The sequence below is a fragment of the Hyperolius riggenbachi genome, unplaced genomic scaffold, assembly GCF_040937935.1.
Source record: "Hyperolius riggenbachi isolate aHypRig1 unplaced genomic scaffold, aHypRig1.pri scaffold_150, whole genome shotgun sequence".
In the NCBI taxonomy this organism is placed as follows: Eukaryota; Metazoa; Chordata; class Amphibia; order Anura; family Hyperoliidae; genus Hyperolius; species Hyperolius riggenbachi.
Genome location: NW_027152364.1, coordinates 349,492 through 363,383, shown reverse-complemented (window position 1 = coordinate 363,383; position 13,892 = coordinate 349,492). Strand labels below are relative to the sequence as shown.

Here is a 13,892-nt window from a genome sequence, read left to right as displayed (position 1 = left end):
GCTCCATATAACTGGCAGAGGACCTCGTGCCTGGCAAGGATGGGCTGGTGCTTAACCCACTGCTGGACGCTTGAGAGGTCAACCAACTCATTAAATCTTCCCGTTCTTGTGGATTAGTGAGGTTTGTTTTTTGACTGGGGCAGATGGGCGGCATTGAGGGGGTTTTCATAGGTGCGCCACCACGGCCTGTACGTGAACCGTCAGGGGAAACACCTCTTCCCCTGCCCCTCCCTCTTTCACGGGATTTCTTCATAGTAGTCGTTACTTGTCACAAAGATGAAATATTTTTTTAACAAACAATACTCAGCAAAAGTCACTGAATATACGTGTGGATCGGTGGTACGCAAGGGATCCCACTTGGCGGTACTGAAAGTGTTTTTTTTAAACAAACAATACTCAGCAAAAGTCACTGAATATATTTGTGGATTGGTGGTACGCAAGTGATCCCACTTGGCGGCACTGAAAGTGTTTTTTTTAATAAACAATATGCTACAAAAGTAACTGAAAATGAAAATACGTGTGGATTTTTAATAGCCCTGTGGGTGCTGTGGGTGCTGTCAGCGGTGAGGCTGGGGCCCCTGTGGCTGGCCTGGCTGGCAGTGAGGCCCTGTGGGTGCTGCTGTCAGCGGTGAGGCTGGGGCCCTGTGGCTACTGGCTGGCTGTGAGGCCCTGTGGCTGCTGCTGTGAGAGGTGAGGCTGGGGCCCTGTGGCTGGCAGTGAGGCCCTGTGGGTGCTGCTGTCAGCGGTGAGGCTAGGGCCCTGTGGCTGGCCTGGCTGGCAGTGAGGCCCTGTGGGTGCTGCTGTCAGCAGTGAGGCTGGCCTGGCTGGCGGTGAGGCCCTGTGGCTGGCCTGGCTAGCAGTGAGGCTCTGTGGATGCTGCTGTCAGCGGTGAGGCTGGGGCCCTGTGGCTGGCACTGACAGACAGTACGCTACGCTAAACTCCCTACCTACCCAAAGCTAAACCCCAAAGCAAATGGCGCCGATCACGCGCGTTCGGGTATTTATGCAACCGAACACATGACCCGCTCGGCCAATCACAGCGCGAGACGCACGTTAGACCGAACGTACGCCCAAGTTTGGCCGAACGTTCGGCCACGGACAAGTTCGAGCCACGTGGCCTAGCATCCATCACGGACACTGTGGTGTTCGGATGGTGTTCGCCGCGAACTCGAACACCACAAAATTTTCCGAATCCCGAACACTGTTCGATCACCACTATATTCAGATGTAGAGGGCCGTCTCACTCTACAACGTCCACTCGCTGGAGCTGGTCCCATCTCAGCATACCTATCCAGAATCTGTAGCTTAGGCAATTGCAGTGCTTGGCAGAAGTCTGGAAGGTCAGCAGGTACCTATAACTTCACAACTCCCCCATTCTTTGTAGCTATCAAGCAGAAAGGAAATCACCACCTTTAGGGCATATTACGATTTTGTAGTTCATCGAGCAAGGGTCAAAGTCTGCAGGGTAATGGGTGAGAGATCTTGGAACAGTTTTAACTCTGCCTCATTAAAATAAATTGCATCCTGACTCCTCGCCCTTTGCATAATATCCTCTGGACCTGAACTATTGCACAGTACAGAAGGAAAATATACAGAAATGCACCTTGCATGCATTTAGGGAATTTAGCCTAATTCCCCTCATCTGTGTCTAATCACAAGTTGTTGTTTTACCTCCCCCGTGTCACATGACTGCCACAACAGAGATGGTAGATAAGCTCCTTTGAAAGCACAGGATGTTAACAATATGTCTGCTTCCATGAATCAGGAAGTAGAAACAGTGCAGATTTATTTTAGGATCTAAAATGTTTTTATGTAAAGGTTATTATGCTGTTTGTTATGTATCTTTTAGAGCAGAGAGGAAGTTGTACTCTGGAGGCAACATTATGTCCGTGGAAGGATCATCTTTACCTCAGGGCCGCAGTGCACAATGAGCCCTCTCAATAACTATGGGAGTGGCAGGTTCTCTGTCCAACAGCTTATTAAAAATGGAAGATATGGCCGACCTGATCTGGTCGGCAGCCACCGACTTGGGTATCCCTCACACCCTGAAATTATGCCTCCGTCCTCGATTGTCAAAGTCCTCAATTTTCATGGTAAAGTCCATAAGCTGTGTCTCATGGGAGACGGAAAAGGTGTGAAGGGCCTTGACATGCTGCTCCATCTCGGCTCCGTGCTGTTCAAGTAAGCTCACCCTAGTCGCCTTGTCACTTCCTCCTTGAGATCTGTTATTGCGGCGGTAAGTGTCCGCTTGATGTCTGCAGCTATTTCTTGCATGATGGAGGTAGTTGGGATCTCATTCAGCAGGTCTAAGATGTTTCAATCAGTGGGAGTCTCCTGTGGGGCAGTACGAGAGTCCGACAAACTTCCAGACATTGGCACTGTATTGGTAAAAGCGTTCTGGGTCTGGAACATCTCTGGGATTTGATTGCTGAGTTGCGTGCCCTGGTTTTCAGGAGGGTTAGGAGTACCAGTAGCCTTGTTCTGGTTCTTCATCATCGCGCTAGGTTAAAGCTGCAGGCAGTTTAGCGGGAAGCACACGTATCTCACACAGCCATCTTGGTCCAGCATCAAGCCACTCCCCCTTTTCTTTTATTCACTTTTCCTGTGTAATATATATATGCAAATAACAACCATCTTTTTTTACAGGTCACATTGTACAACGTTTGCTTGAAAGAAAAAAAAGGCAGAGCAAGCGTGCACCTTCCGTCCCACAAATTTAACAGTGATGTGACAGTCAATATTCAATGCAGCATCAAAACACTCAAACAGATCCAGTGTAATTACAGTGTGGTTCCATACATTGCTTACATGTTCGATGGTAGCAGGGTCATCGGTGAAGGAGGTGGGTGGTAGGCATTAGGTGGTGGAGCGGCGGCCCATTTCGCGTCGGTATAACGCTTGGTCACGCTGCGTACAGCTGTAGAACGGAAGAGAGTGTCCCGGAGTATATCGGAGTGAAGCTCCGCCTCTTCTGGTGACGTTCTGGGAACGTCACTTCCTGTGGCACTAAGATCGGTTGCCCTGGAGACGAGGACGCCGCCCTGCATGAGTTGAGGGCAGAAAATCATAAACCGCCCTCAGTGGCCATGGCAACAAAAATATCTTGCCGGTGGGATAGCGAAATTTAGTATCCCATCATTCCCCTCAATGCACACACAGCCCCAACAAAGCCAATCATATTTAATATATGGCAATGCTAAGTGCTGCGCAACTGCACAGTGGTTTCCCCAAACCGCTGCAGGAAAAAGGCCAACATTTAAATGCAATGTAGGCGTCCCCACCTAACAGGGCAATCAGAAAGCAGTGAAATGAAAGTGACAGTGTCAGCAAACATAAAATCACTTGGAAGACATCTTATTCACCAAAATGCCACATAAATCTTAAATTTACGACATCTACAAGGCTAGAAGCCATCAATATTGTTACCCCACATCTAACAAAGAACAGGTGGGTCGCGCAAGTCCAGATAATGTCTAGGATGCAAAAGTATAAGGAACAAATTTCCAAAAATATTCAGTCATATCTCAAAAATATTTTAACATTATTTATTATATAATTAAGCAACCCATCAATTGAGGGTAACAATTTGGAATAGAAAACATTTTTTTGATGGGCGCGAGCAAGTGTTGCGATTTTAGAATCAATTAAGCCTTCTATATAAAATACAGCATCAGTACAGACTCGGATACAACACAATACGGTCAACATTAAAAAGCCAATCAAAAGGTTAAGGGTCGAGCATACAAGATAATTCAGTTTTATCGTTAAGGCCTAAAGGGCCCATCCACTGCTTCGGTTTATTATATCAGTCTTGTTTCCTTTCTTAACAAGAATCTCTCTGTCCAATAGACCTAAGATGAACTTTGTGGGCGCGTAGATATAGGCTTCAATTCATCAAGCATTACCGCATTCGGTAATGCTTAAAACAGCTGAGTTAACGGAGCACTTAAGAAAATGTTAATTCATCAAAGCTGTTACCGAATGAGAAGCTGAAATGACACAGCAATGAGATAAATTACCGACTTGTGCTCAACACATGTCAGCAAATGTCAGTAAATGTTAATTCATCAAGGTTACCACATTCGCTAGCACATTCGGTGTTTATCTCAAGCTCTCCCCTGTCCTTACAGGCTTCGAAAGCCTTCTGTGTGAATGTTTTCATGATTAACAGGAGCAGGCAGCCAATAGAAACAGCCCCTGTTCTCCTGCAAGTGCCGCTGATAGGTGCTGATAGGTCACAGGCTTCTTCTTCACACAAACTTTCAGACCCCCCAGGCAGTGAGCAGAGAGAACGGGACAAAAGATATCCCCAGATGTCCTTCGGTCGTTTAACCCTTTGAGTCCCTGTTTGAATATGCAAAGATGCAAGTGGTGAAATCACCAAGCATGGCATTTGTAATGTCTCCAGGAAGTTTATCTACGTTGTGGCAAATAAGTAAAATGTTAAGAAACACTGATGGACAGATTCAGAGCAGCAGAGGCAGTATAAGTAACAGTAAATATAACACGTTTACATAAAGGGATGTCTGGATGCCTTCTGTTGTTATCAGCTTGTAACAACACAGAGACATTCCAAGCTGCTCTGCACCACTCTGCTGTTATCTAACAGCCTTTGATGAACTGAAGCCGTAGTACTTCGGTAACTTAACGAACCTCTACCACACATGGGAAAATATTGATGAATTAGCACAGTGAAGTGTAAAATACCGAATGCGGTATTTTAAGGACTGGGATTTTGTTATCGAACACCCTTTGATGAATTGAAGCCATACTGTACCTAATTCAATAAGTGACTAGTACACTATAGCACAAAATTTCACTCGGCACTCAGATTTAAAGAGACTCTGTAACAAATTGTTTATCTTTATTTCTTCTATGCTATAAGTTCCTATGCCTTTTCTAATGTGGTCTGGCTTACTGCAGCTTTTCCTAATTGCACAGTAGCTGTGTTATCTCTGTTATATGATCTAATCTTCTCTCTATAGTCGGCACAGTCAGGCTGAGGCAGTCAGACTGGAATGTGCAGGGCTGCTTGTGATTAGCTAGAAGCTGTACACACCCCCTGCAGGCTCTGTGTGACTAACACACTCTGCTTAGCTGAGCCTATTAGAAGCTGGTTAGTTTGTTTGTAAACACTGCCTAAAACTGGCAATTACAAGCCAGGTTTGCAGCAGAGAATGGCAGAAACAGCACAGAGGGGACCAGGAGCACATAATGAATAGAATGGTATGCTTTTTATTGTAAGAATTTCAGAGTACAGATTCTCTTTAAGTTCATTGGAGGGTGGGCCTTAATTGACCTCTGCAGTCTGCATTATGGAGTCCTCTCCTCATGCATAAACACCTCTAAAAATAGCATACAGTTCAAGCTGGGAGACATGCAGCAAGTTTAAACAGTGCAGGGCACAACTTGAGAAAACATGGTACATTGAAAAAAAATACTGTGCACCTGTCTCCTTTAAGCGCTTTTATTCAGTCCTTCAGCCAAAGATCAAACAGTGTTTACATGTAGGAAAAAGGTACATCAAACCTGGATCCAAGAAGGTGTCGAGGTGTACAGGGGTAAGGTGACCAGGGGATGAATAGACCGCACAATTCAATAGGTGGTTAATCACTTCTCACGCCTACAGCAATGCTTCCCTCCCCATCACCCTTCCAATTCCCTCCTCTTCCCTGTACCATGCCATCTCCTTAGGGGTGAAGAAAAGGAAATCAGGGGGGGGGGGGGGTGATAGGGAAAAACACTGTGGCAAGCCTGCATCTTCCTGTCTGAAAGTGATGATGGAGACTAGGGGGAATGAGAAGAGAAACAGACCATGCACAGAGGTATGTGGATCACACAAAAGTGAGTAAGGCCCGGTTCACATTAGCGTTCCCTGTCCGGATCCGCCTGATCGGATCCGGACCGTATACTGTACAAACGGAACGTACGTTCCGCATAGCAATGCAAAGGCTATGCGGACGTTCACATACGTACGTTCCGTACAGTACGGAGCCGGACCGGATCCGACAGTTTTCCAACATGCGCTATTTTTTGGGTCCGGGTCTCCGGCCCACGCACCCGGACCGGAGCCGGACCTGAGCCTGACAGCACCATCCGGAACACAGAAACCAATGGGGAACGGAAGGCACAGAACACACTGCCTACAAAAACCTGACGTTCTACCCCACTTCCTATGCGTATCCAAGCGGCCATTTCGGATGGGGACACATGGGCCAAGCATGTCTGGAGTGGAGCAGCAGTGACAGACGTGCTGGAGCTGTTTGGCAGAATGTCGGAGGTGGAGGTGAGGCCTACAGCGGAGGAACCTGATTCTACAGGTGCACCAGGTGCACCTTCTGCTGACCCCAACATTTTTTTCTTAAAATTTCGCTATTTTTTGCCCACGGATCCGGATGGCAGCCTGATGCATGCCTGATGCAAACGGATCGGATCCGGATCGGAACCGGTCCGTTTGCATGGCAAAACGCAAGTGTGAACGGGGCCTAAACCTCACATTTTTGTGAATATTTTGTATCTTTTCATTCAACAACTGAAAATATGACACTTTTATACAGTGTAAAGCTGTCCCATCAAAATAACTCAACACACTGTCATTAAAGTCTCAACTGCTGGCAACAAAAAAGGTTTTTAGAATGCTGTTTCAAACCACTAACTTACCTGCGGTACTTAATAGTATCCTTATTCCCATTTATTTTCTTAACAGCTATAGGTAAACATGGTAACACACTTGTTGGCTGATATCTAAAAGATAAAATCTGGTAGGTCTCAAAGGCGGACCATACACTGCAGTGGCGTAGCTAAGGAGCTGTGGGCCCCGATGCAAGTTTTACATTGGGGCCTCCCAAGCACTCTATACATAACAATTGATACGGCGCACCAAAACCTGCCAATGGCAACTACAGTGTCAGAGGTGCAAGAAGGGGATGGGGAACAGTTTGTTAATGATTACCACTATTTAAAGTATCTATAGAAGTGATTATTATGAGCACAGGCCCAATAGAGAGCTAATACTGTAGTTGAGGGAGGGCCCTTCGGGGCCCCTCTGGCTCAAGGGCCCCGATGTGGTCGCTACCTCTGCACCCCCTATTGCTACGCCCCTGATACACTGGTCGATTTCAGCCATCGATCGATTCTATGGAATCGATCAAAAATCAATTCTACCAAATCTATTGATCGATTTAGATCAATTTGATCTGACAGGATGGAAAATCTAGGTCGATCTGCTGCTGCCAGCAGATCGATGGCCCATAAAGTTGCTTTGGATCTAATGGTCCAATAATGCATTTAGATCGATTTCATTCTGAAATCTATTGGAAATCTGTTCCTAGTGTGTGGCACACAGATAGCTTCCTGTCAGATTCGACATGACAGGCATCTGACAGAAATCTATCTGATGGTCGAATGTGAATCAGTATGGCCACCTTAATGACCATTGCTTTGTTTTGTAAAGTTTAAAGTATACCAGAGGCGATATGTGACATTATAAGATAAATACTGTAAGTGTATGTACAGTGCAAAACATTAACAGGCTGTTTCACTTCTATTTTGCAGCCTGAAAGAGTTCATTTTTAGGCATGGAAGTTCTGCCTTGTCTGTACCTTGTAGGGAATATAGTAGACCTCACTGATAAGCAGATTACAGCCATAAAAAAGTTTTCCTGGCAGACTACTACTGAGTGCAAGAGATAAAAGAAGATCAATAGATCATGTATTTTAACTCTGGGAAACAGACTGCCACGGAGCAGAGGCAACAAAACATTCAATCTACTTTGTAAATATTTAAATATAAAATAAAAACATGGGATATGTAAAAAAAAGGTCATTTTTAGGAGTAGGAGAATAAATACAATTGTTTATCTCATTAGTTCATTTTCACCTCGGGTTCACTTTAACGTCCTTCTAGTTTTGACAGGTGGAAAACTTTAATGTTGACACAGCATTAACCTACCTGCATACATGTGATAGGTCAGACTTTCGATAAGTTTGACCACAGTCCCTCCCTTTATAATGGGGATTCCACCTCTGCTCTGCTCATTTTCTTTGAAAACTATGTTCTCCTCCAAGTCCTCCTCCACAAAGCAGTAGACATCTGGACTAGGCAGACGCATTGGCTGCTCATTCTCTTCCTGAATCAGAACAGAGTCCAACATACAGTCCAATGTGCTGCGGTACTGCAGCGAGATCAGAGCTGCTATCCAATTGTTTTTTTTCCTCGGCTGTCTTGGCAGCAAAAATAATAGAGTTCTCATCTTTGGAGACCAGCTTGAAAGCATGCTTGTACTCCGGCGTGTCTTCCCGGTCGGCGACTTGCACCTCCCACATGATGAACTTCTCCTTCAGGCGGTATTCAGCTGAGCTGTAAGCCAGGGTTGCGGGACTGACCATGGTTCATCTTGCAGCTCAGCATCAGGTCATCAAGCAGGAAGAAGTGCCGTTCGTGTTTGGCCCTGACTGGTCAAAGAACCTTCCATGATGAACTCGTTACAGCACTGCCCGATATCTTTACCTTCCCAGCCATCAATGTTCTTCTGGATTTCATTTATCTTCTTGATGGCCAAATGTTTGCTGCGTGTCTGCCGGTTGAACAGACGCCAAGTGGGCTCCCTAAAAACACAAGCCAGTTTAGTGCTTAAAGCTTACTTGTCATGTAATTAAAGATGGTCAATGAGATGCTAGAAATGCTGCATTTGATTGGCCCACGGGATTGTACGTACTCCTGGGCATCTTTTCCCTTGTTAGCAATGACACTCCTGGTAGCATGTGGAGCACAGTACACTTGCACTTGTAGTGCAGAAAGGATTCATGATTGGCTCAAGTGTGAGACACATGCAAGTCCCGCCCATGGAGGCACTGGAGCCAATCACAGGAAGTGAGTGGCTGCCTCTATTCAGTGACAGCAGCCCTGGATACTGTACAAATGATTTGTCTATGCAGCCCTAAGGTGTACTTAACCTTGTAGTCCACTACAGTGCTTGCACTGTACCTCCACTGGGAGGACAGAGTTTCTCCTTTGCAGCAGAGAATGCACCAGGGCATGCTGAGCTATTTCTAGGACAATTTCTGATATAGTAAACTTCTGATATAGTAAACCACTTTTCCTGTTCCCTTGAAGATTACTATAAGGAGATTAGACTGTATTGTACACAGTGAATTTTTCTGAGCTGTGTCTGATGTGCAAACGTTAGAAGTTTCACTTCTGCCAGGGAAAGTTTACATTCCTCTCTTGCTGCAATTAAGTAAACAAAAGATAATGTTATCACCTATTCAGATTCGAATCTCACTGCATTCTTTTAGCTGTTTGAATGCTGTCCTGCTAAAAAATAAATAAAAAATATGGTAGTATATTGTATGCTGTAAATCTTTTAGAGCTTATTCCTCTAGCAGGAGACACATTTTTACCCATTATTAAAGACAGATTCCACCACTCCCCTCCCCTTCCCGGTATTAGATGTGTGGATAAGCCCCCTATCCTGGAAATTGGACAAGGGTGAGTGTTCGCCTCCATCATACAGGATAGCCCGCTATACCAAGAATCATGTGAGCTAGTATTGTTCAGACTTCCTAGGCAATACCAGACTACTTGGGCGAGTTTTTTTGTTATTGTTTTTCTAATTTCTTAAATATGTTAATATAATTATATATTTTTTATTGATTACTAGGGTTAGTCAATGGTATGCACATTATTCTTGAAGTGGTTGAAGTTGAAGTGGTTTTGGAAATTTTGTATGTAACCTTACACAGCCTGAGAACTAGAACATTTTTTTTTAGGGTTTAGGGAACGCTTTAAATTGCTAGCAATTTCCCTAAACGCTGTGCCAATGTAAATGGATGGGACAGATTCCACTACAGCGATTGTGATTAACCTCCTTGGCGGTAACTCCGAGCTAGGGTCGGGGCAGAAACCGCAGCTCAGAGCGGTAATCCCGACCTCTGCTCGGGGGTAGCCGCCGGAGGCTCTGTGCAGAGCAATGCAAGCGGGAGTATTTCTACATACCTCCCAGGGATCCCGACGTCGGATGCCATTCTTCTTCCTCTCCTCCGGGGCTCTGCTTCCTCCTGGTGAGATCGCCGGCTGTCGTCATGACGACAGCCAGCAATCTAGTTTTAGAGTTGTAACGCCACCCGGAGGATGGAGGCATAACTGCAGCGCTGGAGCCAGGGAGGTGAGTGATTGCTGGGGCTGTGCAGATCTCCTAGGCAGCATGATTTTTTCCAGGTTTTAGGGTCTGAAAGGGTGCAAAAAAATGGTACCACTTTTAAACCCTAAAATCTGGAAAGAATCATACCGCCAAGGGGGTTAAGCAAATCGCAATTGCAGGACATGCAGCATTTTTGGAGCATTTCCATTCTAATGAATTGTATAGGAGCAGGGAAATCGTTTTCAAAATCGCAAATCGATAGCGATTGCGTTTTGCGCTTTCTAGTGGGTTCCAGGCCTCAGACAAACCAATTGAATCCCACCTGAGCAGGAATTGATTGGTCTGTTTTCAAGCTGCATACAAAATCGTGCATAATCCAGCATCAATTCAGATCTATGTGTATTTCATTGACCATCAATATTCATTTCAAAAGAAGTAATTTGTGATCAAAGTTGAAGTCAATGGTCTAATGGGGGAGCCAGCAGGGACCGTAGGAGGACTGGGTATATGTTTTCTTTAAAACTCACTTTAATCATATTTTAGGATGCTTATGGTCACCAATGTAAAAAAAAAAAAAAAAATCACATTACATACATACACACACACACACACACACACATATACATATACACACATATATATATATATATACATATACACATACATATATATATATATATATATATATATATATATATATATATATATATATATATATATATCTATATATATATCTATATATATATATATATATATAGAGCCAAGCAACTCATTCTACCCATAGTACTACTTACCCAGGGCTTCCTCCAGGCCCTGGCAGCCAGTATGTCTCTAGCCAGAGCTCCGCTGGCCCCTTTTCCCCAACGGTGCACAGGGCGACCACCAAGTCATCCTCTACTGCACCTGCATGAGCACCACTGTCAATCAGCTCCATGTGGTCCGGAACGGGAGGAGATTGACAGCGGGACTCGCACCCAGGGTTGCTCATCACGAACTTGTGATCACGGGTATGCCTTTTTTTCACTATCCGACATCCTGATCGGAATTTGTGATTGCATCTCAAAGACGAATTCAGATCCGAATGCACCAGTGATTCGGTCCAAATCCGGCCGTGATCACGGCCATTACTACCCGTAATTAACTGCCAAAACCTGCTGACTTTAATGGTTCATTGCAAAGCCCCCTTAAATGCCAGAATCACCAAATTTGCAGGTTATGTTAAGAAGAAAAGTGGGAGCAAGGGGAATTTTTTTTTTCAAAAAGACCTTATACTTTTTGAGAAAATCGATTTTAAAAGTTCAAAAGAAAAAAATGTATACATTTAAATGCCGTTCAATGACAGATCGTGGGAAACAATTCCAGCCTCAGCGATATTTAACCAGTTCATGAATGATCCGGTACTTTTTCATAAACTGAATCGGTTCAGAGCTGATTCATTCGATTCAATTCATTAAAAAGAACCTTGCTCCCACTTTTCTTCTTAACATAACCTGCAAATTTGGTGATTCTGGCATTTAAGGGGGCTTTGCTATTAACTGTTAAATTCGGCGGGTTTTGAATAACGACTCGTGATTACATGCAGTTATTCGACTCAAAACCACACTCGTATTGGATATCTGTTTCGTGATCACGACCGAATCTGGACTTGAGCATATCCAGATTCGAAATTACTCGAATAGAATTTTGGGGTATTCGAGCAACCCTGCAGTCGCACCGTCGGGGAATAGGGGCCAGCGGAGTTGCGGCGAGGGACGTAATTAGTACTATGGGTAGCATGAGTTGCTTGACGACTCCTTTCAAGTAAACCTGAGATGGACTCATTAAAACTGAGTGCTTCCGTTCACCCAAAATCAGCCCCGGTAATCTGGCTCAGTCACAACAGTCGGCTCTTCTGCAGCAGCTCCTCCTCGCATAAGCAGAAGAACCTGACTGGCGCAGCTGAGTCAGTTACCAGGGCTGATTGTGGCCGAACGGAGGCACTTGGGAGGATGGCAAGAGACGTATCGGTGCTCATGGGGCTAGAGGAAGCCTCAGGTAAATATCAAATCTCTTAGTAAGCCCATCTCAGGCCTGGGCCCGAGGACCCACTAGGAGAGCTTTTCTGAGCGCTTTGTGATGTAGTGCTATGGGTTTAAGACCACTTGAGCGATGTGATTTTATAAAAATTGCCCATAGCATTGCATTAGCAAGAGTTTTTTTCAAATCACTAGCTCTTAGAAAAGGCTTCTAGTGGGTTTGCCATTAGGAACACTTAAAGAGTGCAATATGGATTTCAAAATAGGCATTTTAAGACTAGGTTCACAGTGGGAGTTGTGTTGCATTCCCGGTAAAAGCAGGAACACAATGGGAAAGCTCTGCCACAAGTTACCCATGCATTACATTGGTTACAGTGAAGCATATAGTCAGTAGAGATGTAGCGAACGGTTCTTGAACCGTTCGCCGGCGAACATCTCTGTCTTTCTGTGCTATGTACTACTTGCGGGTCGCTATGACCCGGAGTAGTACGCCTGCGCTGGCCCGGCGGTGCGCGTCCTAGATCACGCTCCTGTTGCCAGGCACTTTCTACGCATGTGTGTGACGTCACGCTCATGCGCAGTGAGTGCCCGGCAAAAAGACACGCGATCAAAGACGCGCACCGCCGGGCCAGCGCAGGCGTACTACTCCGGGTCATAGCGACCCGCAAGTAGTACATAGCACAGAGAGATTCGCCCGGTGAACGGTTCGGGCCATCTTCGATAATCAGGGCTGGATTTACCATAAGGCACTGTAGGCACGTGCCTACAGGCGCCTGATGATGGAAAGTCGGCTTACGCCAATCCTTGAGCGCCTCCCTCCATGCCTATGCAGAGTACTCTCAGCATCCAGTGATGAGATCTCCCTACAATCAGGGGCACCTCTAGCTACTTAATATTGAGGGTTCTTCTGGCTACCTAATACTAAGTGGCACCTATAGATCCCTATGATGGTCAAGGGAAGTAAGAGAGAAGTGACAGCGTTGGTGGGGCGTTCTAGGTTAATGGAGGGAGAAGTTTAAGGTGCCAGGACATCTGTGCCTATAGGCACCTGTGATCTAAATCCGGACCGGCATATAGTCAATGAAAATTATGCTTCACTTTCACTGTTAGCATGCGTTTAGTGGTAACGTACTGCATGCAATTTGTCACAAAGTCACATTGCCGTTATATGCCACACAATGCTGTTATTATATCAATGCACTTACCAAACCAACATCACATAAGTGGTGCATCGCAGTGCGGCAAGCTGTGTTACAAAGCGGCCTTAATGCAGCAGCACCACACCACTGTGAATGTAGCCTAAGAGGTTTTAGTCATAAAAAAATATATATATAATCCTATTTGTCACATTACAGTGGTTCAGCACGACAGCCACTTTGTAACACGGCTTACTGCTTCCAATGCACCACCTATGCAACTTTCACATTGTGGCAGTAGCATTGCGGTATAACGTGTTGTAGTATGGTAACACTGCAAATGCACATTAACAGGTAGAGTAAGGGATACTTTTCATTGACTGTACGAGACGTAACATGGCTGAAACATGCGGTATAACTTTTTTTTTCAGTTGCGTTCCTGTAATACTACACTCCCCCCACACTACCTGCCTAATCCTACACTCCCCTCCCCCTGCACACACTACCTGCCTAAACCTCCCATCATACCCTACCTGCCGCCTAACACCTAAACTTCCCCCCCCCCCCCCCCACACACCTGCATACCTCCCAAATTTTTGA

The 13,892-nt window shown here is 45.3% G+C and overlaps 1 long non-coding RNA gene across 2 annotated transcripts in view; it reads right to left on the bottom strand.

Annotated features, from left to right (window-relative positions):
• The window catches only part of LOC137543664 (uncharacterized), a 41,449-nt gene that overhangs the window by 26,579 nt on the left and 978 nt on the right, over positions 1-13,892 (bottom strand). For both annotated transcript variants that reach the window (XR_011025560.1, XR_011025561.1), the window contains exon 2: positions 7,951-8,606. This is a non-coding gene — a long non-coding RNA (uncharacterized lncRNA). The remainder of the gene's footprint in view (positions 1-7,950; positions 8,607-13,892) is intronic.